Source organism: Chanos chanos, chromosome 11, assembly GCF_902362185.1.
Source record: "Chanos chanos chromosome 11, fChaCha1.1, whole genome shotgun sequence".
NCBI lineage: Eukaryota > Metazoa > Chordata > Actinopteri > Gonorynchiformes > Chanidae > Chanos > Chanos chanos.
The window spans coordinates 19,186,262-19,211,178 of NC_044505.1; the positions used below are offsets into that span (position 1 = coordinate 19,186,262).

At 42.0% G+C, this 24,917-nt stretch overlaps 1 pseudogene; it reads left to right on the plus strand.

The window, feature by feature from the left end:
• The first annotated feature begins 7,598 nt into the window (after positions 1-7,598).
• On the plus strand, positions 7,599-11,223 carry LOC115823787 (uncharacterized; annotated as a pseudogene).
• Positions 11,224-24,917: the final 13,694 nt, after the last annotated feature.

Genomic DNA, 24,917 nt, shown 5'->3' on the forward strand with positions numbered 1-24,917 from the left:
CTCATTAAGAACTACTGCCACCGGATGGTCATAGCCTTCATCCTTTTCTGAGGCAAAAATGAAGTACAGCGTGAAAACATATATAAGAAAGCCTGAATACTGTAACGACATAGTTACTCTACAAAGACAAATAATAAATAACAAAACGTTACATGAATGATATGTTTGTGGGTCTCAGTATTTTCTATAACTGAAATTTTGTGTTTCATTAAACTGATTTATTTTTCTTGGGAGAAATTTTGAGGTCAGTGTTTACAGGATTAGGGTTTTTTGTTTGTTTGTTTGCTTTTAGGCAAAGAATATTTGACTTGAGGAATATTCAACATTTTTATATTTTTTACATAAGAAACTACAGTAGATTTGATGTACATTTTGGCTTCGTTATAAAGTACATTTGTCTTGCGTACACTCTTTTGGGATCAGGTTTATTCTTTCATAAGTTCATATACATTTAAGACGAGTCATTCTCACTTTGTCACTCTCCCAATTAACAAAGTAATGTAAGGTAAAAAAAAAAAAAATGACAGTTGACTTAAATCGACGTTTTGTTCTTCTTCTGACTAAAATTGACGTTTTCTCACTCTCTAGCGAATCTGTCCCATTAAGGACGCGGTGCACCGCAAGCAATTATAACATGTCTCTCTAACATACGTTCGAAACAGTAGGACTGAAAGAAAAGTTACCGCATAACCTCATTTTAAACAACAAAAAGAAACAAAACACAGCAATTGGGTGTTCCTGCCATTTACCATACTCACGGAGTGTTTAAACTATACCCAGCTTCGTTTTGCACGCTCTCAACGATGGTATTTTCAAATGCGATAATTTAAGTGAAATATTTCGCATTTGTAAGAATACGCAATTCTGACAAAAAAGAAAAAAAATCAATGATATCATTTTCTATTAAAGTTACACATTTGAGGGTCATTCTTTTGGTTATTTCTGAGCAGCAATTTTGGGAGAACAAGAGTTCCTTGGATGCCCAGTAACTAACAGCCGTTCCACTCTCGATTGTGACGTCACATGGAATGAGCGAATATAAGGGCTCCAACTCCGGTCGTTTAGCTCATTAAAATATTTTCTTGAATATACTCTGCAACTTTAAAACGCTAACGAATAGGAAGACTAGACATGGGTCAAACTCATAGCGAGCGACTAGCTTCCAACCAACCACCTGTCACGGATGACAGAGACAGGGGAGACTCAAAAATGAAAAAGAAGAAGGGAAAGAAGGAACGCAATGTAAGCGTTTTCCTCACACTGGCGAGCATTTTATGCTGCTGCGGGGCAAGGACCACAAGAGGCTCTGATCGTGTTTCCCGTCGAAACTCTAGACCTCCTTCGCCTGCCGCAGAAGCCAACTCAAAGAACAGAAATGTTGAAAGGATCAGTGATGCCGAATTTACCGCGCTCTGGGAAACGACAACCACGGTCCAGGAAATCTCAGTCCAGCCTGAGACACCCCCAAGAACACCGGACATAGTGCAGCCACTCTCCATGTCCCCGGAGAAATGTAGGCCTGGTTCAGGGGGCTGGCAGCTGCCAGGGGTGCCTGTGTACGAGACAGAAGAGGCCACCGATGAGACTCTGGAGGAACGCGAGACCTTCTTCGATTACAGTCTTCCAAAAATTCGGTTCATAATTGAGTGTTCAGACGGCTCAGACAAGGACAGCACCTTTGAGGAACTGGAGGAGATGAGCGACATTGAGGTCATCTACCTGGAGGATGAGCCAGAGGAAGAGAAGGTACAGGGTGAAGAGCCAGAGCTGGATCAAGACCCAGTCCAAAGAGAAGATCTGAACCCTGAGCCTGTGGTGGACACAGCGCCTGTGGTGGGCACAGAGCCGACGATGGTCTAAGAGTCAGTCAGCAGTCAAGAGTCTCAGACACCCTCATCATCTTGGTCAGAGAAGAGAGAGGATGAAGCTCATGCAATTACATCTGCATGAGCATGTTTACAAGAACTGAGCCAGAGCTGGACCAAGACCCAGTCCACAGAGAAGATCTGAACATTGAGTCAGTGGTGGACACAGAGCCTGTGATGAAGACAGAGCCTGTGATGGACACAGAGCCTGAGATGGACACAGAGCCTGTGATGAAGACAGAGCCTGTGTTGGGGACAGAGCCTGTGGTGAAGACAGAGCCTGAGATGGACACAGAGCCTGTGTTGGGGACAGAGCCTGTGGTGAAGACAGAGCCTGAGATGGACACAGAGCCTGTGGTGGACACAGAGCTTGTGATGAAGACAGAGCCTGTGATGGAGATAGAGCCAAAAATGGTCTAAGAGTCAGTTGGCAGTCAAGAGTCTCAGACACCCTCATTATCTTGGTCTGAGAACAGAGAAGATGAAGCTCATGCAAGTACATCTGCATGAGCATGTTTACAAGAACTGAAATAAAAAATAATAACAACAATAATAACAATGGTTTGTGTTGTCGAATGATTCATCTGTCTGTCTTTTTTAAATGCATGAACATGAGAAACACCAGCTCCATCAGCACACAATAGTCGAATTGAAAGAAAAGTACAAGATGTCATGAATAGTCACAACATGGAACCTTAAGCAGTAAATAACAATCTAGTTGATATAAAGTAAGGTAGAGTGCACCAAGCCTCGGTGAAATCTTTTCTCTGGGCAGTTGTGATTAGAATAAACAAGAACAGCAACAGTACTGGTATAGTGTGCATGTAACAGGTTTAGTCAGCTCGTATATTGAATGTTAAATCCTGCATAAATGGGCTTTTATTTTGTATTCCATCTACGCTATATTAGATGCATCGTGCGTAGACCGCAGCGGGAAGTTATACTGTTGCTACGGTAGGTAGGCAAGTAGCGGGTCCGCAATAAAAGTTATTAAAATCATATTTTAATTAATTTATAACATGTCCTGTATATAATTCTATAAAAAAATTAACATTTAAAAACTACACTAGAAATCGCGCCTTGGCGACAACTTAAGATCAGTTGTAACTTTCAGTTACTTTTGTCAGTTAACCTTGAGGCTCCTTGATTGACCTTGATTACAATGTTAATTTGATGTAAATATATTTCATTAAGGCGGACCAAAATTGTTCATGCTTTCTCAAATGCTTGTCTTTGCTGACCCTTTTTGTGCAGGTAACCAATGTTGTTATTTATTGTATATTTCATGTATGTTTTAACTTTTATTCGTTATGTAATGACTACTCACTATAACGGCATTACCGTGCCTTTACATGCAGTACCTTTTTATGACCGCTAGAGTGTAGTGTTTATCTTTGAATGAAAATTGTTGTACGTTAGCGTCATTGGAAATTGATGGAGTTGTAATTGATATGCTGTATATTGTATTTGCATCGCCTTGTACTTAATATTTGACTTGTCTAGACATAAATTAAATCTCACTATACGATCACAATATAAGAATATGTACATTAAGTTATTTTGGTTATTCTATTTACACTTCATATTTTTATAGCAGTTATACTAATAGCTATTGCAACAACATAGTAATTGTAATTGTACATTTAATAATTTAATAATATAGTTATTTTTACTGTAAATTTAATAATTGTAATTGTAGTAATTTGTAAAAGAGAATTGTACTAGTGTGTAACCAGCAGACAGCAGGAAGTTATACTGTTGCTGCGGCGGACCAAAATTGGTCATGCTTTCTCAAATGCTTGTCTTTGCTGACCCTTTTGTGCAGCTTAATGAATGATTCCGTCTTACAACTGAGTCGTGTGCATTGACGAAGGTAAAGCGGGTATAGGACAGTGAGAGTGCAGAACAGCGCAGGGTGCATGCACATGAACACTCTTTTTTTGGTAAAGAAACAGGGATGAGGGCCATTTTAGTTTAACTGACTGAATTTCACCCACTGTGCATCTCTTCTGCTTTCACATGGTCTTTATGCTTTTGTATGATCATGCGACGTCGAGATGGCTGTCGTTCTCTGGGCTCTTCCTTAAATGTAAATTTAACGCAGCAGTGGTGGAAGCATTAACGCGATGGCAGCTACGAACCGCGGTAGAGACAACTGGCGTGAACGGAAGAGCTACTTGGAAAGTAATGAGAAAATGGTCTGAGAGCGCAGCGGAGTAAGGAGAGACGACAACGTGAGAGATATCTAGTCTGCCAGGTAGAATAAGATGTAAAGTGTTGCCACTGAAATGAGTTGGTTCGTGGACATATTGGTTAAAGCCAAAAGTGTCTACACTCTCAGAAATAGAGGTACAGAAGGGGCACACTTCTGTGCTCATAGGTACATCACAACCACAGAGGTGCAATATTGAACTTTCAAGGACCAGATATGTACCTTTCCAAAAGTTGAGAAGTAACAAATGTACCTAAAAGACAATGAAGTATAATTTTGTACCATTTTCCCCACAGCTAAGGGGACAATCCGTCACTATCAGGCGGAAACAGTAATAGTCTATTTATAGCGCCGCTCCCCCTTCCATCAACCTCTTTGCGCTCGCCCAGTACCAGTACCTCACAGAGGAGGATTTCAGCGGGACGCAGGTGCGATGGCGCTGATGAAGTGGACGAGCGAAGAATTGATTGAAAAATTCAAAGTGGAAGCAGGAGTTGACATTACGGAGGAGGAAGCGCAAAAATTCAAAGGTAAGTATGTACTGGGTTAACAGATTAAAGTTTATTATGAGCAATTTGGTTTTAAAAATGGATTAGCTCGCCTGTCAGATTACATATGCTACCGTTAGCTAAGGATTTCGCTATGGTTACCACCATTAAGTAGCTAACGTTATCATGTCTTGCTAATAAATTGATAGGTGACGTTGATACAAGTCTATTTAACATTTTGAAGTGAGAGATTATGGAAGATTGCTTTGTGTTCTGACTCTAAATTTGTAGCCTATGTAGCTAGTAGTTCAAGCTAATTTTGTGGTTCTGAGTCGACAGACGTTGTTAGGCTACCTGTTAAAACCAGAGATGCATTTCAGCCAGAAAACGCGAATGTGATTGAGCCGCAGCACTAGCTTTTTAATAAGATTTCGTAACAGGCTTGTGCTGTAAGTCTTAATATGATCATGATCAACTGATACGAGGTCAGTTGAATTGAAAAGATCGTTGAATCCAACTGACTGCCTCTCCTGCATTCCTTCGTCGTGCCACTGGAGACCTAAAACGTTCCTCATTCATTCCCAGTGGTAAGATAACAAAGTCATGTTAAAAAAACTTGAAAGTTGACTTAAATCGACATTTTGTTATTCTTCTGACTAAAATGGACATTTTCTCACTCTCGAATGTAGCGAATCTATCCCATTAAGGACGCGGTGCACCGCAAGCAATTATAACATGTCTCCCTAACAAACCGTACGTTCGAAACAGTGGGACTGAAAGAAAAAAGTTACCACATAACCTAATTTTAAACAACAAAAAGAAACAAAACACAGCTATTGGGTGTTCCTGCCAATTACCATACGCACGCAGTGTTTAAACTATACCCAGCTTCGTTTTGCAGGCTTCCAACGAGGGTATTTTCAAATGCGATTATTTAAGTGAAATATTTCGCATACGTAAGAATAGTAATTCTGACAAAAAAGAAGAAAATAGATGATATCATTTTCTATCAAAGTTACACCTTTGAGGGTCATTCTTTTCGTAATTATCAGCAATTTTGGGAGTACAAGAGTTTCTTGGAGGCCCAGGAGCTAACAGCCGTTCAACTGTCGATTGTGACGTCACATGGAATGATCGAATATAAGGGCTCCAATTCCAACTCATTTAGCTCATTAATTTTTTCTTGTTAATTGCAAAGTCCTAAATATACTCAACAACTTTAAAACTCTACGGAATAGGAAGACTAGACATGGGTCAAACTCATAGCGAGCGACTAGCTTCCAACCAACCACCTGTCACGGATGACAGAGACAGGGGAGACTCAAAAGTGAAAAAGAAGAAGGGAAAGAAGGAACGCAATGTAAGCGTTTTCCTCACACTGGCGAGCATTTTATGCTGCTGCAGGCCAAGGACCACAAGAGGCTCTGATCGTGTTTCCCGCCGAAACTCTAGACCTCCTTCGCCTGCCGCAGAAGCCAACTCAAGGAACAGAAACGTTGAAAGGATCAGTGATGCTGAATTTACCGCGCTCTTGGAAACGACAACCACGGTCCAGGAAATCTCAGTCCAGCCTGAGACACCCCCAAGGACACCAGACATAGTGCAGCCACTCTCCATGTCCGCAGAGCAGTATAGGCCTGGTTCAGGGGGCTGGCAGCTGCCAGGGGTGCCCGTGTATGAGACAGAAGAGGCCACCAATGAGACTCTGGAGGAACACGACACCTTCTTCGATTACAGTTTTCCAAAGATTCGGTTCATAATTGAGTGTTCAGAGGGCTCAGACAAGGACAGCACCTTTGAGGAACTGGAGGAGATGAGCGACATTGAAATCATCTACCTCGAGGATCAACCAGAGGAAGAGAAGGTACAGGGTGAAGAGCCAGAGCTGGATCAAGACCCAGTCCAAAGAGAAGATCTGAACCCTGAGCCTGTGGTGGACACAGCGCCTGTGGTGGACACAGAGCCAAAAATGGTCTAAGAGTCAGTCGGCAGTCAAGAGTCTCAGACACCCTCATCATCTTGGTCTGAGAAGAGAGAGGATGAAGCTCATGCCATTACATCTGCACAAGCATGTTTACAAGAACTGAGCCAGAGCTGGACCAAGACCCAGTCCACAGAGAAGATCTGAACACTGAGTCAGTGTTTAGAGCTGGTGATGAAGACAGAGCCTGTGATGGTCACAGAGCCTAAGATGGACACAGAGCTTGTGATGAAGACAGAGCCTGTGATGGAGATAGAGCCAAAAATGGTCTAAGAGTCAGTCTGTGGTCAAGAGTCTCAGACACCCTCATCATCTTGGTCTGAGAAGAGAGAGGATGAAGCTCATGCAAGTACATCTGCATGAGCATGTTTACAAGAACTAAAATAAAAAATAACAACAGTAATAACAATTGTTTGTGTTGTCAAATGATTCATCTGTCGGTCTTTTTTAAATGCACGAACATGAGAAACACCAGCTCCATCAGCACACAATAGTCGAATTGAAGGAAAAGTACAAGATTTCATAGTAATTTACAATAGTAATTTTTATTGTAAATTTAATAATTGTAATTGTAGTAATTTGTAAAAGAGAATTGTACTGGTGTGTAACCAGCAGACAGCAGGAAATTATACTGTTGCTGCGGCGGACCATGCTTTCTCAAAAGCGGGTATAGGACAGTGAGAGTGCAGAACAGCGCAGGTTACATGCACATGAATGTAACACACTCTTTTTTTGGTAAAGAAACAGGGATGAGGGCCATTTTAGTTTAACTGACTGAATTTCATCCACTGTGAATCTCTTCTGCTTTCACATTGTCTTTATGCTTTTGTATGATAATGCGACGTTAGGATGACTGTCGTTCTCTGAGCTCTTCCTAAAAACGCAGCAGTGGTGGAAGCATTAACGCGATGGCAGCTACGAACCGCAGTAGAGACAACTGGCGTGAACGGAAGAGTTACTTGGAAAGTAATAAGTAAATGGTCTGAGAGCGCAGCGGAGTAAGGAGAGACGACATCGTGAGAGATATCTAGTCCGCCAGGGAAGCAGGTGCGATGGCGCTGAAACAGTGGACGACCGAAGAACTGATTGAAAAATTCGAAGTGGAAGCAGGAGTTGACATTACGGAGGAGGACGCGCAAAAATTCAAAGGTAAGTATGTACTGGGTTAACAGATTAAAGTTTAATATGAGCAATTTGGTTTTAAAAATGGATTAGCTCGCCTGTCAGATTACATATGCTACCGTTAGCTAAGGATTTCGCTATGGTTACCACCATTAAGTAGCTAACGTTATCATGTCTTGCTAATAAATTGATAGGTGACGTTGATACAAGTCTATTTAACATTTTGAAGTGAGAGATTATGGAAGATTGCTTTGTGTTCTGACTCTAAATTTGTAGCCTATGTAGCTAGTAGTTCAAGCTAATTCTGTGGTTCTGAGTCGACAGACGTTGTTAGGCTACCTGTTAAAACCAGAGATGCATTTCAGCCAGAAAACGCGAATGTGACTGAGCCGCAGCACCAGCTTTTTAAATAAGATTTCGTAACAGGCTTGTGCTGTAAATCTTAATATGATCATGATCAACTGATACGAGGTCAATTGAATTGAAAAGATCGTTGAATCCAACTGACTGCCGCTCCTACATTCCTTCGTCGTAGCACTGGAAACCTAAAACGTTCCACATTCATTTCCAGTGGTAAAATAAGCGATTGAAAACGGCAATGAAAAAGACGAATGGACCGATCAGTTAGCTGTATATACGCACACCACTAAGGTGATTAATACATTTATATGGCGAACAAGTTGGGAAAGTACGTTTTTTCCGTTATGTTGCGCGTGACTTAAAAAGACGCCTGTGTTGTGTCATTGAATGGATAGCGTGAAAACTGAGAGTAGAAAGGGCTGCTAAATTTAGACGTTTAAACGACGTGAATAATCATAGTAATAAAGAAGATTATTAACAGAGAGTAGATATAGCGACAAAACTGCAACACCGTCTTACCACTGAAATACGAGAACAATTGTGTGACGCAATCACATAATGATAAAACAAGAAACCCCTTTTCAGCACTGGTTTTGTTTGAATACAAGTCTGTAAATTTCCAAATTCCTCTTTGTTTTTAATTTCCAATTCATTTATCGTCCCTTTTTTTGAAAATGGGGTCGCACATACATATACTTGCTGTTAATACGCCATGAACACTTTCGCGATATACTGATTATCCATTTGCGATGTGTTTTAGATAATGACGTGGATGGAGAGACAGTGGCCTTACTGAACCTGTGATTGCTTATCTCTTCAACAAATCATTCAAAAAGCAGTTAAAGTTCCGAGATTTTGTGGAGCGTTACAAAGAGGTAAGCCTTAATTTGGAAGTAGTGACATCAGATGTGGAACTTCTGCCTCAGCAATCAGTTGAAGCTCCTGCCTCCTGAAGAAATGAAAGGTAGGGGTTGAGTATTCTGTTCATTTACTAAATGCAGAGCACTTAATGGGTGTCAGATTTCATTAGTTTATCATTGGTTTGCTGAATTATTAACCGGGCAGTGTAGCCTGATTTCATTTGGATGCCGCTGCACGTTATGTGTTTCATCATCCTCACTATACTGATCCATCTTAATCCCATCAGTTTTGTCTTTTTTTTGTGATATAGATTATCCAGTATGTGAAGTTAGATGACTTTTGCAACTTTGCAGTGTGGAGTCAGCCAGTAAAACACTTTCAGCCATTATTTCCATTCCATGTTTCCCAAATGATGTGCAGCGCCAGCTGGATGCCAAAGAACCACGCCACAAGGTTCCAAAATACCGGAACACAATTGTCCAAACTTTGTATGAGATGAGGGCACAGTAAACAATGTAAATGTCACCAAAAAGGACTTCAGAAGGTCAAAATGATCTTTTTCGTTCAACAGTTAGGGCTTTACTTCATTTAGATAACTCTGCTTTGGCCTAACTACAAATAGAAAACTGCATGAAACAACACAATATTATTTAAGTAACTGACATGAGCTGTTGACTGACAACGTGTGTACACTGCTCTAATGTTATATATGCTTGTTGACGTCACTTATTTACGGGCTTTTGAACGAAATTGCAAAATCAGTGGTGTTTTGATTTCAGATGGTTAGCCTGTGGTCTTACCATCTGTTAAATTTTGTCAATACTGAGACAGATTTCCAAGTAACCAGGAGTATGTTCAGGTTGCCAAAGCATTAATCTTGAAGTTCCCCTTTCTGAAGGATGGTGATGGCAATAGTTATGTAAGTTAAAAATTAATTAGGTTTTTGTTTTGTTTTTGATAAAGAAAAGCATTGAAGAAATATATTCTAGTCAAGAATGTATTATGTGAACAGTGAGTTTCTGAATGTTTACTCTGTTGTGATGTTTTTTGGCCCCTGCAGCATACTTGGCATATGTCACTCAAGCGAAAATTCAAGACAGACCGTGCATCGCTTGTTGATGACATGGCAGATAGAAGGTACAAAGAGAAGTATGGCCAGTCAAGGAAGTCCAAGGTCATGGATGGATCGACAGAGGTTTGTCATAAGCTAGCTACATTCATTTTTTTACCATTTTGTGTTGGTCTTTTTCATTGTGTTCAATTACACAAATATTGATTGGACAATACTCTGTAGTAGTGAAAGTATTAAAATTGTGTATTTTTGCCTATGCAGAAATTGCGGAGGGAATGTCTGTTGAGGACCTTTTGAAGAAATACCCATTTCTAAGAACATCTTCAGGGGTAAGATGGAATTTGGCTGATAGAGGTTTGAAGAGGGTGGATTTGGTGTTCCTCTTGTCTCTTGTCTTTCCAGAGCATTCATCTCCCCTGATCTCTGGTCTGTCTGCTGACACACTTAACTGTGAATTCCAGTACAGAAATATTGTAATTGTTTTCTCTTTTTTCTTAATCAGTTGTATGCTGAGGTGGACCGCATTCACCCTACAGCAATCCCTGTGTATCAGCACATCTGGGAGAACTTTACAGCTGTGCTTCCTAAGCTCCTAAATTTGGTCGAGAACACATCACCACCTAAAAAAATTGTACATGGAGGCAAGAGAGGATGCCCTGGCAGAAGAGCAGGCAGGTAGTGATTACCTCAACATAACACTAAAATGTTGGAGCTCCAAGATACTTGTAAATGATCATGGTTTAACTAATAATTCTGTTTATTTAAGCCATTGACTTCAGGGGTGGATTTGTCCTCCTGCCTTCCATCTTCAAGGAGAAGACTGAAACCTTAATTATTCTTGGAGAGGTAGGTGACCAGTGCCTCAGACACACATCAGATGTGGTCAAGGTTGTACATTGCTACTGCTCCTGATCGTTTTTCATAACATGTATAATCATATTTCTTCCTCTACCTCTTCTTCTTCTCCCTCTTGTTAGGGTGAACCAACCACACCCTACCCTACCATTCAGCTGAGGGACCAGGATTGGAAGACCACCATTGCTGGCAAAGATCAAAGTGTTATCAGAGTTGAGGTGTGCTCTTGTACTGGAGTCGATGAAGCCTTCATCGCAGCCTTTTGGATGTATTTTGTATTCGGTATGGAATACCCTGCCCATCTGAAAAACACTGTGACCTTCCTCCACAGGAACATTGACAAGATAGTGGAGAATGGAGACAAACTGTCGACACCTGTGACCCGTGTTATTAACCTCCTGTACTGAACATTATGTCACCACTGCACCAGTGTACTCAGTGTTTATGTAAAACTTTCTCTCTTACAAAGTTTATTCAGCATGTTGGACTTGTCTATGCCCAAGAACCACATTCTAGCATTATCTATGGTATAAGAGACTGTCAGTCATCATTTTCAACATATCATTCCTATAGGCATTCCTATATTCCTATGTTTACAGGAAACACAAACAGAGGTTTTTTTTTCTTGCTCAGAGAGCACTGAAATTATTGAAAAGATGACCTTGCGACTCTGAAAATACTTGTGCATGAATTCCTGACTGAGATGACTGCAGTTTTTGGAAATGTAATAACACCTAAATGTCATTATTTAATACATTATCCCAGACTCATTTTAATGTTTGGTCCTCTTTGTTCTTTGTGGTGTATGAGATTTGAAACTAAACACCAATATTTTAAGGATATAACCCAAAAATGCAGGAATTTTGTAAATATTACTAAGTCTCTCAGTAGTCGCCATCAGTTGAAGCATTGTTGGGAATTTTCTTCAAGTTTCTTCGGTGAGTTTGAAAAGTCTTGTAGCAAATGTAGAAGCACACCATTTTCATCACTACCCGTAGACCTACAGAATACCCTGAAAGCACATGACAGCCTTAGAGATGTGCAGTTTGAGGGAAAGGTGCTTCAGCGTGCTTCATGCTTATCTGTTAATAATGTTAAGTATGCCCTTAATGATGTTTTTGTTATTGGTCATGTGCATACTGAAAAAGTTCCATTATTTTGGAGAGTTAAATACATACTCAGTACTAACACTGTATGGGTTCTATGAGGAAAAATGTTGTGTCCTCTGTCTTTTGACAATCATTTCCATGAGTTAGACCATCAGGCTCTGGATATGTCTTCAATTGATGATGGCCTGTTTGTTTCTTTGAAATATTTAGTCTAAACTGCTTGAACTGTTCCTCCATTTTCTCAGATGGTTAGATCATTTTAATTTAATTTGATTTGATTTTTGTACATGATCTGTTTTGCATATTTTTATATGAATTACTTATTGTATTTACAGTTAAGCCCAAAATTATTCATACCCATGCCAAATTTGTAGCAAATGTATAAGCACACTATAAATCCAAATTGGTATGAATAATTTTGGGCTTAACTGTATGTGATGTACTGTATGTGGTGTTGTATATTTTTAACATGTTTAATGTCACTGAAAATGATTTTTGTAACCTGCTGAATAAAAGTTTTGAATATAGTTTTTGGTTGTGCATATATTTCAGGCATACTTTTGCCACCTTAATTTGTCCCTGGCTTTGTACCCTTTAAAGGACAGATTGGTACTTTTTTAAGGGTACAACATGGTACTACTATACAGAGGTACATTTTGGTCCTTGGAGGTACGAAAGTGTTCCTGAACGGGTACAAAGGACTAGGGTAAAAAAAAGTACTCACTTAGATGGGTACATTATTGTTCTTCAGAATGGTACTGCCCCAGTGACAAGCATTTGTACCCACATAGATACACAGTGGTACCTCTTTTTCTGAGTGTCTCTGATAGCTGTAAAAGCTTTATTAAGTGAATCAGAATTGTTATTGATGTGGATATTAAAGTTCCCCAGTATCAGGATTTTATCCACTCTAGCAAGAATAACAGATAAATTCAGAAAACTCATCTAGAAATTGACTATTCGTGAGAACATTATTTGTTAGAGGGATACTTCGAAGAGGGCAACGGGTTTCTCGTTGTTTCTGTTGTCTCTGCCTGACCAGTGCTCCAGCTCTTTTGCCCCGCTTCCTTCTCCGGCTCCGTTTACAAGGTGTAAACAAAAGGAAGTCCGCTGAGTCTGTTGAATCATTTTTGGCTATAAAATGCGTATCCATTGTAGATCTGATGTTGATCAAAGTCGCCCTATCGTAGGTGATCATAACGTTCAAAATTCGAGTGTTCTTGCATGAAATAGTGTGAATAAATGGACAAAAAAGTTCAGTTTAAGGAAGAGCTCAGAGAACGACAGCCATCTTGACGGCGCGTTACCATAGAAACCATTTGTCTTGTGTACACTGTTTTGGGATCAGGTTTATTCTTTGATAAGTTCAGCTACATTTAAAACGAGTCATTCTCACGTTGTCACTCTCCCAATTAACAAAGTAATGTTAAAAAAAACTTAAATCGACATTTTGTTATTCTTCTGACTAAAATTGACATTTTCTCACTCTCGAATGTAGCGAATCTATCCCATTAAGGACGCGGTGCACCGCAAGCAATTATAACATGTCTCCCTAACAAACCGTACGTTCGAAACAGTAGGACTGAAAGAAAAAAGTTACCGCTTAACCTCATTTTAAACAACAAAAAGAAACAAAACACAGCTATTGGGTGTTCCTGCCATTTACCATACGCATGCACTGCTTAAACTATACCCAGCTTCGTTTTGCACGCTCTCAACGATGGTATTTTCAAATGCGATTATTTAAGTGAAATATTTCGCATTTGTAAGAATACGCAATTCTGACAAAAAAGAAAAAAAATCAATGATATCATTTTCTATTAAAGTTACACATTTGAGGGTCATTCTTTTGGTTATTTCTGAGCAGCAATTTTGGGAGAACAAGAGTTCCTTGGATGCCCAGTAACTAACAGCCGTTCCACTCTCGATTGTGACGTCACATGGAATGAGCGAATATAAGGGCTCCAACTCCGGTCATGTAGCTCATTCAAATATTTTCTTGAATATACTCTGCAACTTTAAAACGCTAACGAATAGGAAGACTAGTCATGGGTCAAACTCATAGCGAGCGACTAGCTTCCCACCAACCACCTGTCACGGATGACAGAGACAGTGGAGACTCGAAAATGAAAAAGAAGAAGGGAAAGAAGGAACGCAATGTAAGCGTTTTCCTCACACTGGCGAGCATTTTATGCTGCTGCGGGGCAAGGACCACAAGAGGCTCTGATCGTGTTTCCCGCCGAAACTCTAGACCTCCTTCGCCTGCTGCAGAAGCCAACTCAAAGAACAGAAATGTTGAAAGGATAAGTGATGCCGAATTTACCGCGCTCTGGGAAACGACAACCACGGTCCAGGAAATATCAGTCCAGCCTGAGACACCCCCAAGGACACCGGACATAGTGCAGCCACTCTCCATGTCCCCGGAGAAGTATAGGCCTGGTTCAGGGGGCTGGCAGCTGCCAGGGGTGCCTGTGTACGAGACAGAAGAGGCCACCGATGAGACTCTAGAGGAACGCGAGACCTTCTTCGATTACAGTTTTCCAAAAATTCGGTTCATAATTGAGTGTTCAGACGGCTCAGACAAGGACAGCACCTTTGAGGAACTGGAGGAGATGAGCGACATTGAGGTCATCTACCTGGAGGATGAGCCAGAGGAAGAGAAGGTACAGGGTGAAGAGCCAGAGCTGGATCAAGACCCAGTCCAAAGAGAAGATCTGAACCCTGAGCCTGTGGTGGACACAGAGCCTGTGATGGAGACAGAACCGACGATGGTCTAAGAGTCAGTCGGCAGTCAAGAGTCTCAGACACCCTCATCATCTTGGTCTGAGAAGAGAGAGGATGAAGCTCATGCAATTACATCTGCACAAGCATGTTTAGAAGAACTGAGCCAGAGCTGGACCAAGACCCAGTCCACAGAGAAGATCTGAACATTGAGTCAGTGGTGGTCACAGAGCCTGTGGTGAAGACAGAGCCTGTGATGGACACAGAGCCTGTGGTGGACACGGAGCTTGTGATGAAGACAGAGCCTGTGTTGGGGACAGAGCCTGTGATGAAGACAGAGCCTGAGATGGACACAGAGCTTGTGTTGGGGACAGAGCCTGTGATGAAGACAGAGCCTGAGATGGACACAGAGCCTGTGGTGGACACAGAGCTTGTGATGAAGACAGGGCCTGTGATGGAGATAGAGCCAAAAATGGTCTAAGAGTCAGTCGGCGGTCAAGAGTCTCAGACACCCTCATCATCTTGGTCTGAGAACAGAAAGGATGAAGCTCATGCAAGTACATCTGCATGAGCATGTTTACAAGAACTGAAATAAAAAATAATAACAACAATAATAACAATGGTTTGTGTTGTCGAGTGATTCATCTGTCTGTCTTTTTTAAATGCACGAACATGAGAAACACCAGCTCCATCAGCACACAATAGTCGAATTGAAGGAAGAGTACAAGATGTCATGAATAGTCACAACCTATGGAACCTTAAGCAGTAAATAACAATCTAGTTGATATAAAGTAAGCTAGAGTGCACCAAGCTTTGGTTAAATCTTTTCTCTGGGTAGCTGTGATTAGAATAAACAAGAACAGCAACACTGCTGATATAGTGTGCATATGAATGTAACACTCTTTTTTGGTAAAGAAACAAGGATGAGGGCCATTTTAGTTTAACTGACTGAATTTCATCCACTGTGCATATCTTATGCTTTCACATGGGCTGCGTCCAAAACCGCATACTACATACTGCACGCTAAAGTTGCATTGAAGTACGTACTGCAGGAGTATGCACTAAAAGATTGTAGACAGAAAGTACACTAGAATTTGGACGCACTAACGAGGTAATCAAATTGCGCCACATTTTTGCGCGTGAGCTTTATAATCGCGGTTTAATGACGACTACCTGTAAACGGACACAGCAGTACATTTAAATACCGCATCAGAAACGCCCCTTTTTTCCATATAGCCTTATGGGATTGAAAAGTGTCCAGTGCTCGCATACTTCGTTTTTCCAACGGAAGTAGTATGTCATCCGGGTACTATTCACATACTACTCTATGTATACTATGTATTTGGACGTACTACTAATGGTGGCGTACTGTTTTGACGTACTATTTAGTACGTTAGTATGCGGTTTTGGACGCAGCATTGGTCTTTATGCTTTTGTATGGTAACGCGCCGTCAAGATGGCTGTCGTTCTCTGAGCTCTTCCTTAAATTCAAATTTAACGCAGCAGTGGTGGAAGCATTAACGCGACGGCAGCTACGAACCGCAGAAGGGACAACTAGCGTGAACGGAAGAGTTACTTGGAAATTGATAAGAAAATGGTCTGAGAGCGCAGCGGAGTAAGGAGAGACAACAACGTGAGAGATATCTAGTCCGCCAGCTAGAATAAGATCTAAAGTGTTGCTACTGAAATGAGTTGGTTCGTGGACATATTGGTTAAAGCCAAAAGTGTCTATGATAGCTGTAAAAGCTTTATTAAGTGAATCAGAATTGTTATTGGTGTGGAAATTAAAGTCCCCCAGTGTCAGGATTTTATCCACTCTAGTAAGAATAACAGAGATAAATTTAGAAAACTCATCTAGAAATTGACTATAGGGCCCCGGGGGACGATAGAGCACTGCTATGAGAAAAGATGAGACAGTACCATATTGCTTCACGGAGAACAACTCAAAGTAGTCAAAATTAGGTAAACTAAGGGTGTTTGGAGTAAATGTAGTATTGTAGATTAGAGCTACACCCCGGCCTTTCTTTGCTGCCCTAGCAGCACAGGAAAAGGAAGTTAGGCGGTGAAGCTTCATATAAAAGGAGAAAAACTTCTGGCTTTAACCAAGTCTCACACAGTCATCATGTCAAGGCTAAGATCACTGATCAGGTTGCTAACAAGCAACGCATTAGGTGAAAGCGACCTAATATTGATAAAAACCTAACTTCAGCGTAACCGGGCTTACAGTAATCATATCGGAGGAGGGAGTCAGTTGAATTGGAACTAAATTGCTACGAAATATGGTCTGTTTGACTCTGGACCGAAATGGGCTACGTGGACACGAAAGTACACTAATGGGAAAAATGTCACTACTAGCCATGTACATAGTCATATTAGTCTTAACCAGAGTCGTTGAGCGAGAGAGAGAGAGAGAGAGAGAGAGATTGTGTTACTGAGTGGGCATGCAGTCTGTTGGTGTCCAGGTTTTTGATGAGATGAAAATGGCAACCCTAGCTCCACCACGCATCACTGATATTATTTTAAGACTTTCACATACAACATAGGCATGTATCATAACAAATAAATATCAACATGCCAATAACTGCTCAAATCAAATATGCTAGTTTGGTCAATGGTGCAAAACATACAAGGTGACCAACTGCATTCAAGAAAACAATTGTAATATATGTTATGGCCCGGCTGATGAGACCACAACACAAAAAGGGAGACTGAAAAATATTTAGGTTTTAAATAAATAATAGAATTTATTAATTTATCCTCCCCATTACCACCACAGCCTCTGCACTGCCACTGCAGGACTTGTGGGGGTGCTGGGGGTTGTAACACCTCCCTCCCTAAAAGGGCTCCTTCATGGAGACCTACAAAAAAAACCCCACAAAAAGACCTCCTGTGACCACTCCAGTCATACCCCACATCCCTCTGGTCCTCTGCATCCTTGATTCTGCTGACAAGGGAACACACACACTGAACTTACAACGCTGTCTAAAATTAGGAGCACAATCTAAATGATCACCCTCTGAATGCCCAGCTCTGAGAGCGTCTCAAAGCCCAAAGAGGGGACTTGGACCATGGCATTACTACTGCCTGAGACAGGAGTGCCCCACCTCTCGAATACAGTGATAATAAAGTTTCAAGTTTCGGTTTATTTAAAGCCCAATATCACTGTTTACACTCTCAAAGGGCTTTACATGCCCACAGGATTACAACAACTGGAGCAGGGTGGCACCCCCTGACTTGATCCTCATAGTGGGCAAGAAAAAAACTCTTAAAAAAAAACCCCAGATGCTAGGGAGAAATAGGAGAAATCTTGAGAAGGACCACAGAGACAGGAGACCCCTTCTAGGCCAGCCAGGTGTGCAAAAGGTGCCAACCCAGTGGGCAAATTACAAACACCACAGCAATAATGAAAATGAAAACACAACTAGTAGACAGTATAAAGAATGACAAGACAGCATGGGGCTCAGTTGGGGTGGACGACACAGCCACAGCAGCGCAGGAAGCCACGAAGCCGCAGCAGCCATCAGGATGACGATGAAGAGAGAGATGACAGGGAGGGAGGGGGGGCACACCTAAGAAGAAAGTAGCCACATTCAAGCCAGACACTCATGCTCGAACAGATGAGCCACAGCCATGCAGGAGATGAGGGAGGGAAGGAGAGCATTATTGCATTATAAAGATTATAAAGAGAAATCGTTACACATACATGTTGCTTGTGGAGTTGATATTTATAAGGAACAAAAGTATATCAAAAGTAACAATATAACACAACTGATACACCATTTTTTTGTGAGGATTTGTCCTGCTGGTCTTGTAACGAACTCAGGCCTCTCACCTAATCTAAGTCAGGGAGACATGAGTGGATAGGAAGAGACTGTCACCTGCTCTCTGTGGTTTGCACTATTGTCTGAGGTCTTACAGCAATGTCTACATCTAACATTTTATAGATCAGTTGTCGTACCATGGTTGGCTGTGCGGCATTTGGATGCACCAATCGGTCGGAGAAAGGCATGCGGATGTATGGCTTCCCCAAAGGGGAAGAAGGGGATAGAAGAAAAAAGGGGATAGAAGAAAAAAATGGTTAGCAATGGTCAGCAGAAGCAACCTGACACTCACAAGAGACTACAATAACAGAAAACTGTGTCAAGTAAGTTATGCTTAAACAGGTGAAATAGACAAATTAGACAAAATATTTCAGAGGGTTTTATGCTTTTACATGTAGAGCAAAATTAAATTCCAACTGATCCTTACAGGGTATGTCAATTTGTAGCCACAAAAAAAGGCCAACTGAAGTTGAGGGCCAATGCTGTACCCACCATATTTGTCCATCGCCCTAGGCCTAAGAGGAGGAAGGCCCCTTCACTGAGAATGCCACCAGCATTGGTAACAGTTACTGCAATGGGCAGTGACCACACCTATTGTGCTACGACAAACTTGGGTATGATACTGTATATGTAACTCATAATAACATTTAATAATATTTCACGTTTCACGATATTTCATGTCTAGCCTACACACCCGCCATGTAAAAACAACAACACCTTATTGTTATTACAGAGTTTGAGGGAGAAATTCAGAGAAGAGAGGGCACAGATTGTGGTTATTGTGAGATGACTGAGAGGGATATGCCAGGAGACAGGGAGCATGTAGTTAGTAAACCTGAAGTCAGTGATCCAGGAGCCAGTCAGCCAGGAACCAGTCAGCCAGGAACCAGTCAGCCAGGAGTCAGTCAGCCAGGAACCAGTCAGGAAGACCTGAATGAAGAACTCAAAATTGAGAAAGCAATGATAAGAAGAGCAGAGAGAGCACTGAAACAGCAGAAAAGAATCAATGGAGCACTAAGGCAGAAAAACATTATGATTCAAAAGAAATTTGCAGCAATTTTAACAAAAGATCAAATCCAAGCAATTGGACCAAAGAATAAAAGAGGGATGCAGTGGGGAAAATGAAACTGTAAAAAAAGCAATAAAAATCCACTTCACTACAGGCACAACAGGCTACAAAACACTCCAGGAAATGCAAATTCCACTACCGGATATAAGACCAATACAAAGGAGGATGCAGCACATTAAGCTGGAGCCAGGGGTATTAGGGGAGGTGTTTGAGATGCTGAAGCTGAAGGCAGATGGTCTGACAAACATGTAGAGGGAGTGTGTACTTACTCTGGATGAGATGGCAATCACCCCGAGTGTGGAGCTGCACATGGGGACAGGGAGGCTGTATGGGGATGTGACGCTACCTGGTCACACATGAGCTGCAACCCATGCCTGTGTGTTTATGCTGGCAGGAATCACCACATGGTGGAAACAGATAGTAGCATACCACTACAGTGGTAATTCCACTGATGGGGCATTATACCGGCCAATCATACTTAACATAATAGAAACAGCGGCCTCTGACATGGGTAGCCCTAACAGAGCGATGTGGAAGTCCTTTGGAGTGGACTACAATCAAACATCGGTCCCACATCCAGTCCGATCACACAGGAGGCTATACTTCATGCCAGATGTCCCACATCTGGTAAGGAATCTGAAAAGTGCCCTGGTCCGTGAACAGATTTTCATGGTTCCACTAGATGTGGTTGAAAATGAGAAACTTACCTCCAGTGAAGTTTCCATTGGTCCATTACAGGATCTGGTAACATTTCAAGAGGGGATGAATTGCTCCATGTCTGTCCGGGAACATACTTCAGCCCAGCCACTTTGAAAAAATGAAGGTGAGCTCTGCAATGCATGTCTTCAGCAAGGCAACAAGTGCTGGGCTTAGGTACCTGGTGGAAAAGGAACAATGCCCCCAATCGTACCTCACAACATCTTGGTTCCTAGAGCAGGTTGACCACTGGTTTGACCTTATATCCTCACGCCATGTCGTCACAGCCCTGAGCAAGTTCAAACTGGAGGAATATCAGAAGGCCATCAACTTCCTACGGGACATGATCCACCTATTTCGTGGTCTGAGGATCCATTGTCAGGGAAGCTGGAAACCAGTACAAACCGGAGTGGTGATGGCTACGTCGACAATACAGGAAATCCAGCAAGACATGCTGAGCCAGGGACACAAGTTTGTGTTGACAAGCAGATTCACGCAAGACTGCCTGGAAAACACCTTCAGCTGTGTTAGACAGAGGAATCCTGTCCCAACTCCAGTTGAGTTCAGTTATGCTGAGACTATAAATAGTGATATTGGGCTCTAAATAAATATTATTATTATTATTATTATTATTATTATGCACTGCGAGCGATTACTGTTGGACAGTTCCTGTTGACAGTGAAAACTGGAAGTTAACAGGAGGATGATGGCGACCATTTAGTGGGCTTCCTGGACACAAATGAAAGCTTCCGTAGCCCTGGCCTTAGAGTGGAGGAGCTGATGGAGTCAAGAGCAGCACCTGAATTGACAAAAACAGACACCTGTGTTCTACACCACCTGGCAGGATACACTGTTAAGAGTGTCATCGGCAACTCAACAGTTTGTGAGAAATGCCGGGTTGCAATTACAGACAACAGTGAGAATCATGATGGAGAGCACAGTATTTTACTGCGAATGAAAGAGTTTGAGAGGGGTGCTCTTTACCAGCCGTCAGATGAGGCCTTTGATCTTGTCTGTAAAGTAGAGCAGCTGTTTCTGGCGAGGACAAGTGCTTCCCTCATGGAGCTCCCCAATGCAATGCCATTGCTGGAAAGAGTTGCCATGCTCCTGGATAGCAGGCTTCCCTCACGCCACGATCTGGAAAAAAAAAAATATCACCAGGTACGTCAGGCTGAGGTTACGAATAGAGTCCAGGATTATCAGAGCTGCAAGCAGGGAAAAGTCAATTGACCGTGTGGGTATCTTGGAAGCAAGAGCCAGAGCAGAAAGGCAACGACGACCAAAGCTCCTCCAGCACCTACGGCTATGACAACCAAGTCACCACCAAGCACCTTGCTCTTCACCATGGACGTACTTGCTCTGTCTATTGCTTGCTCAGCTGCAGCTTCAGCTTCAAGCTATAGAGGGTCGGTGAGCCTAGTTGCTCAAACAGCCTCACCATCGCTCCACCAGCCTAAATAACCACCAGCCAGCCTGGTCATCACTCCACCAGCCTAAATAACCACCAGACAGCCTGGTCATTGCTCCACCAGCCTAAATAACCACCAGCCAGCCTGGTCATTGCTCTGCTGGCCTCGCCATTGCTTTGGTTTACTGTGTGTTTCGTAGCTTTTATTAATAAATGTTTGTATGTTATTTTTATAACTTTCCAATTTTTATGTAATTGTTTTCTATCTTTGATCATTAACTCTGTTAATAAAAAAAATATTTTATGGATGGAACCACATCTCCTCTCTCATAGTATAATGAACCTGGGTGCCTTTTTCAGCTATCCATACTGGACAAAGTAAATATCAGAGTAAATCCCTACTTATTCACAAAGATTGCACCCCGACTGAACAAAACGCAACGATCACTTATGTCAGGGTAGCCTCTCCCACTGTGTGTGATGTTCACCACAAATTAAATGGCAAACAACAAATAGGCTATGTCCATAAAATGTATTTCATCAAGAACACATTCTCGTTTTTCCTCAGTTTGTCTACAACTAACGAGCTAACTAGCTAATATCAGGTTAGCCAAATTACATTAGCCACATTAATTTTAATCAGGTGTACTAACATGGTAGTGAAATGGAAACGTTAGCCACGATAGCTGGCTAAGCTACCTTCGGTCATAACTATTAATTAAGATAAACATTAACAGTTTATGCAAAGCACGTACAAAAAACAATATACTATATACTATAATTTACTATATTAATGACAGATAATGCATTAAATGTTTTAAAAAATCTGCTATTTTATCAACTTACCGCTGGAAGCGCTTGGCAAGTAATGAAAATGCATGTAGTTCTATGCCCTGAATGTCAATGTTTGAAACTGTTCGCCGTCCCCGTGTCCCGGAAATTGGCCAGAATTGTGTCCGCCATTTTTCTCGTTGTTTCCGTTGTCTCTGCGTGACTAGTGCTCCAGCTTTTGCCCCGCTTCCTTCTCCGGCTCCGTTTACAAGGTGTAGCAGGTAAGCTAAACAATTTCAATCTAAACAAATGGAAGTCCGCTGAGTCTGTTGAATCATTTTTGGCTATAAAATGCGTATCCATTGTAGATCTGATGTTGATCAAAGTTTCCCTATCGTAAGTCATCATAACGTTCAAAATTCGAGTGTTCTTGCATAAAATAGTGTGAATAAATGAACAAAAAAGTTCAGTTTAAGGAAGCGCTCAGAGAACGACAGCCATCTTGACGGCGCGTTACCATAGAAACCATTTGTCATGCGTACACTGTTTTGGGATCAAGTTTATTCTTTGATAAGTTCAGCTACATTTAAGACGAGTCATTCTCACGTTGTCACTCTCCCAATTAACAAAGTAATGTTAAAAAACTTGATAGTTGACTTAAATCGACATTTTGTTATTCTTCTGACTAAAATTGACATTTTCTCACTCTCTAATATAGCGAATCTGTCCCATTAAGGACGCGGTGCACCGCAAGCAATTATAACATGTCTCTCTAACAAACCGTACGTTCGAAACAGTAGGACTGAAAGAAAAGTTACCGCATAACCTCATTTTAAACAACAAAAAGAAACTAAACACAGCTATTGGGTGTTCCTGCCATTCACCATACTCATGCAGTGTTTAAACTATACCCAGCTTCGTTTTGCACGCTCCCAACGAGGGTTTTTCCAAATGCGATTATTTAAGTGAAATATTTCGCATATGTAAGAATACGCAATTCTGACCAAAAAGAAAAAAAAAATCTATGATATCATTTTCTATTAAAGTTACACCTTTGAGGGTCATTCTTTTGGATATTTCTGAGCAGCAATTTTGGGAGTACAAGAGTTTCTTGGAGGCCCAGGAACTAACAGCCGTTCCACTGTCGATTGTGACGTCACATGGAATGAGCGAATATAAGGGCTCCAACTCCGCTCATTTAGCTCATTCAAATATTTTCTTGCTTATTGCAAAGTTCTAGATCTGCTCTACAACTTTAAAACGGTAACGAATTGGAAGACTAGACATGGGTCAAACTCATAGCGAGCGACTAGCTTCCCACCAACCACCTGTCACGGATGACAGAGACAGGGGAGACACAAAAATGAAAAAGAAGAAGGGAAAGAAGGAACGCAATGTAAGCGTTTTCCTCACACTGGCGAGCATTTTATGCTGCTGCGGGGCAAGGACCACAAGAGGTTCTGATCGTGTTTCCCGCCGAAACTCTAGACCTCCTTCGCCTGCCGCAGAAGCCAACACAAGGAACAGAAACGAAAGGATCAGTGATGCCGAATTTACCGCGCTCTGGGAAACGACAACCACGGTCCAGGAAATATCAGTCCAGCCTGAGACACCCCCAAGAACACCGGACATAGCGCAGCCACTCTCCATGTCCCCGGAGAAATGTAGGCCTGGTTCAGGGGGCTGGCAGCTGCCAGGGGTGCCTGTGTACGAGACAGAAGAGGCCACCGATGAGACTCTGGAGGAACGCGAGACCTTCTTCGATTACAGTCTTCCAAAAATTCGGTTCATAATTGAGTGTTCAGACGGCTCAGACAAGGACAGCACCTTTGAGGAACTGGAGGAGATGAGCGACATTGAGGTCATCTACCTGGAGGATGAGCCAGAGGAAGAGAAGGTACAGGGTGAAGAGCCAGAGCTGGATCAAGACCCAGTCCAAAGAGAAGATCTGAACCCTGAGCCTGTGGTGGACACAGCGCCTGTGGTGGACACAGAGCCAACGATGGTCTAAGAGTCAGTCGGCAGTCAAGAGTCTCAGACACCCTCATCATCTTGGTCAGAGAAGAGAGAGGATGAAGCTCATGCAATTACATCTGCATGAGCATGTTTACAAGAACTGAGCCAGAGCTGGACCAAGACCCAGTCCACAGAGAAGATCTGAACATTGAGTCAGTGGTGGACACAGAGCCTGTGATGAAGACAGAGCCTGTGATGGACACAGAGCCTGAGATGGACACAGAGCCTGTGATGAAGACAGAGCCTGTGTTGGGGACAGAGCCTGTGGTGAAGACAGAGCCTGAGATGGACACAGAGCCTGTGTTGGGGACAGAGCCTGTGGTGAAGACAGAGCCTGAGATGGACACAGAGCCTGTGGTGGACACAGAGCTTGTGATGAAGACAGAGCCTGTGATGGAGATAGAGCCAAAAATGGTCTAAGAGTCAGTTGGCAGTCAAGAGTCTCAGACACCCTCATCATCTTGGTCTGAGAACAGAGAAGATGAAGCTC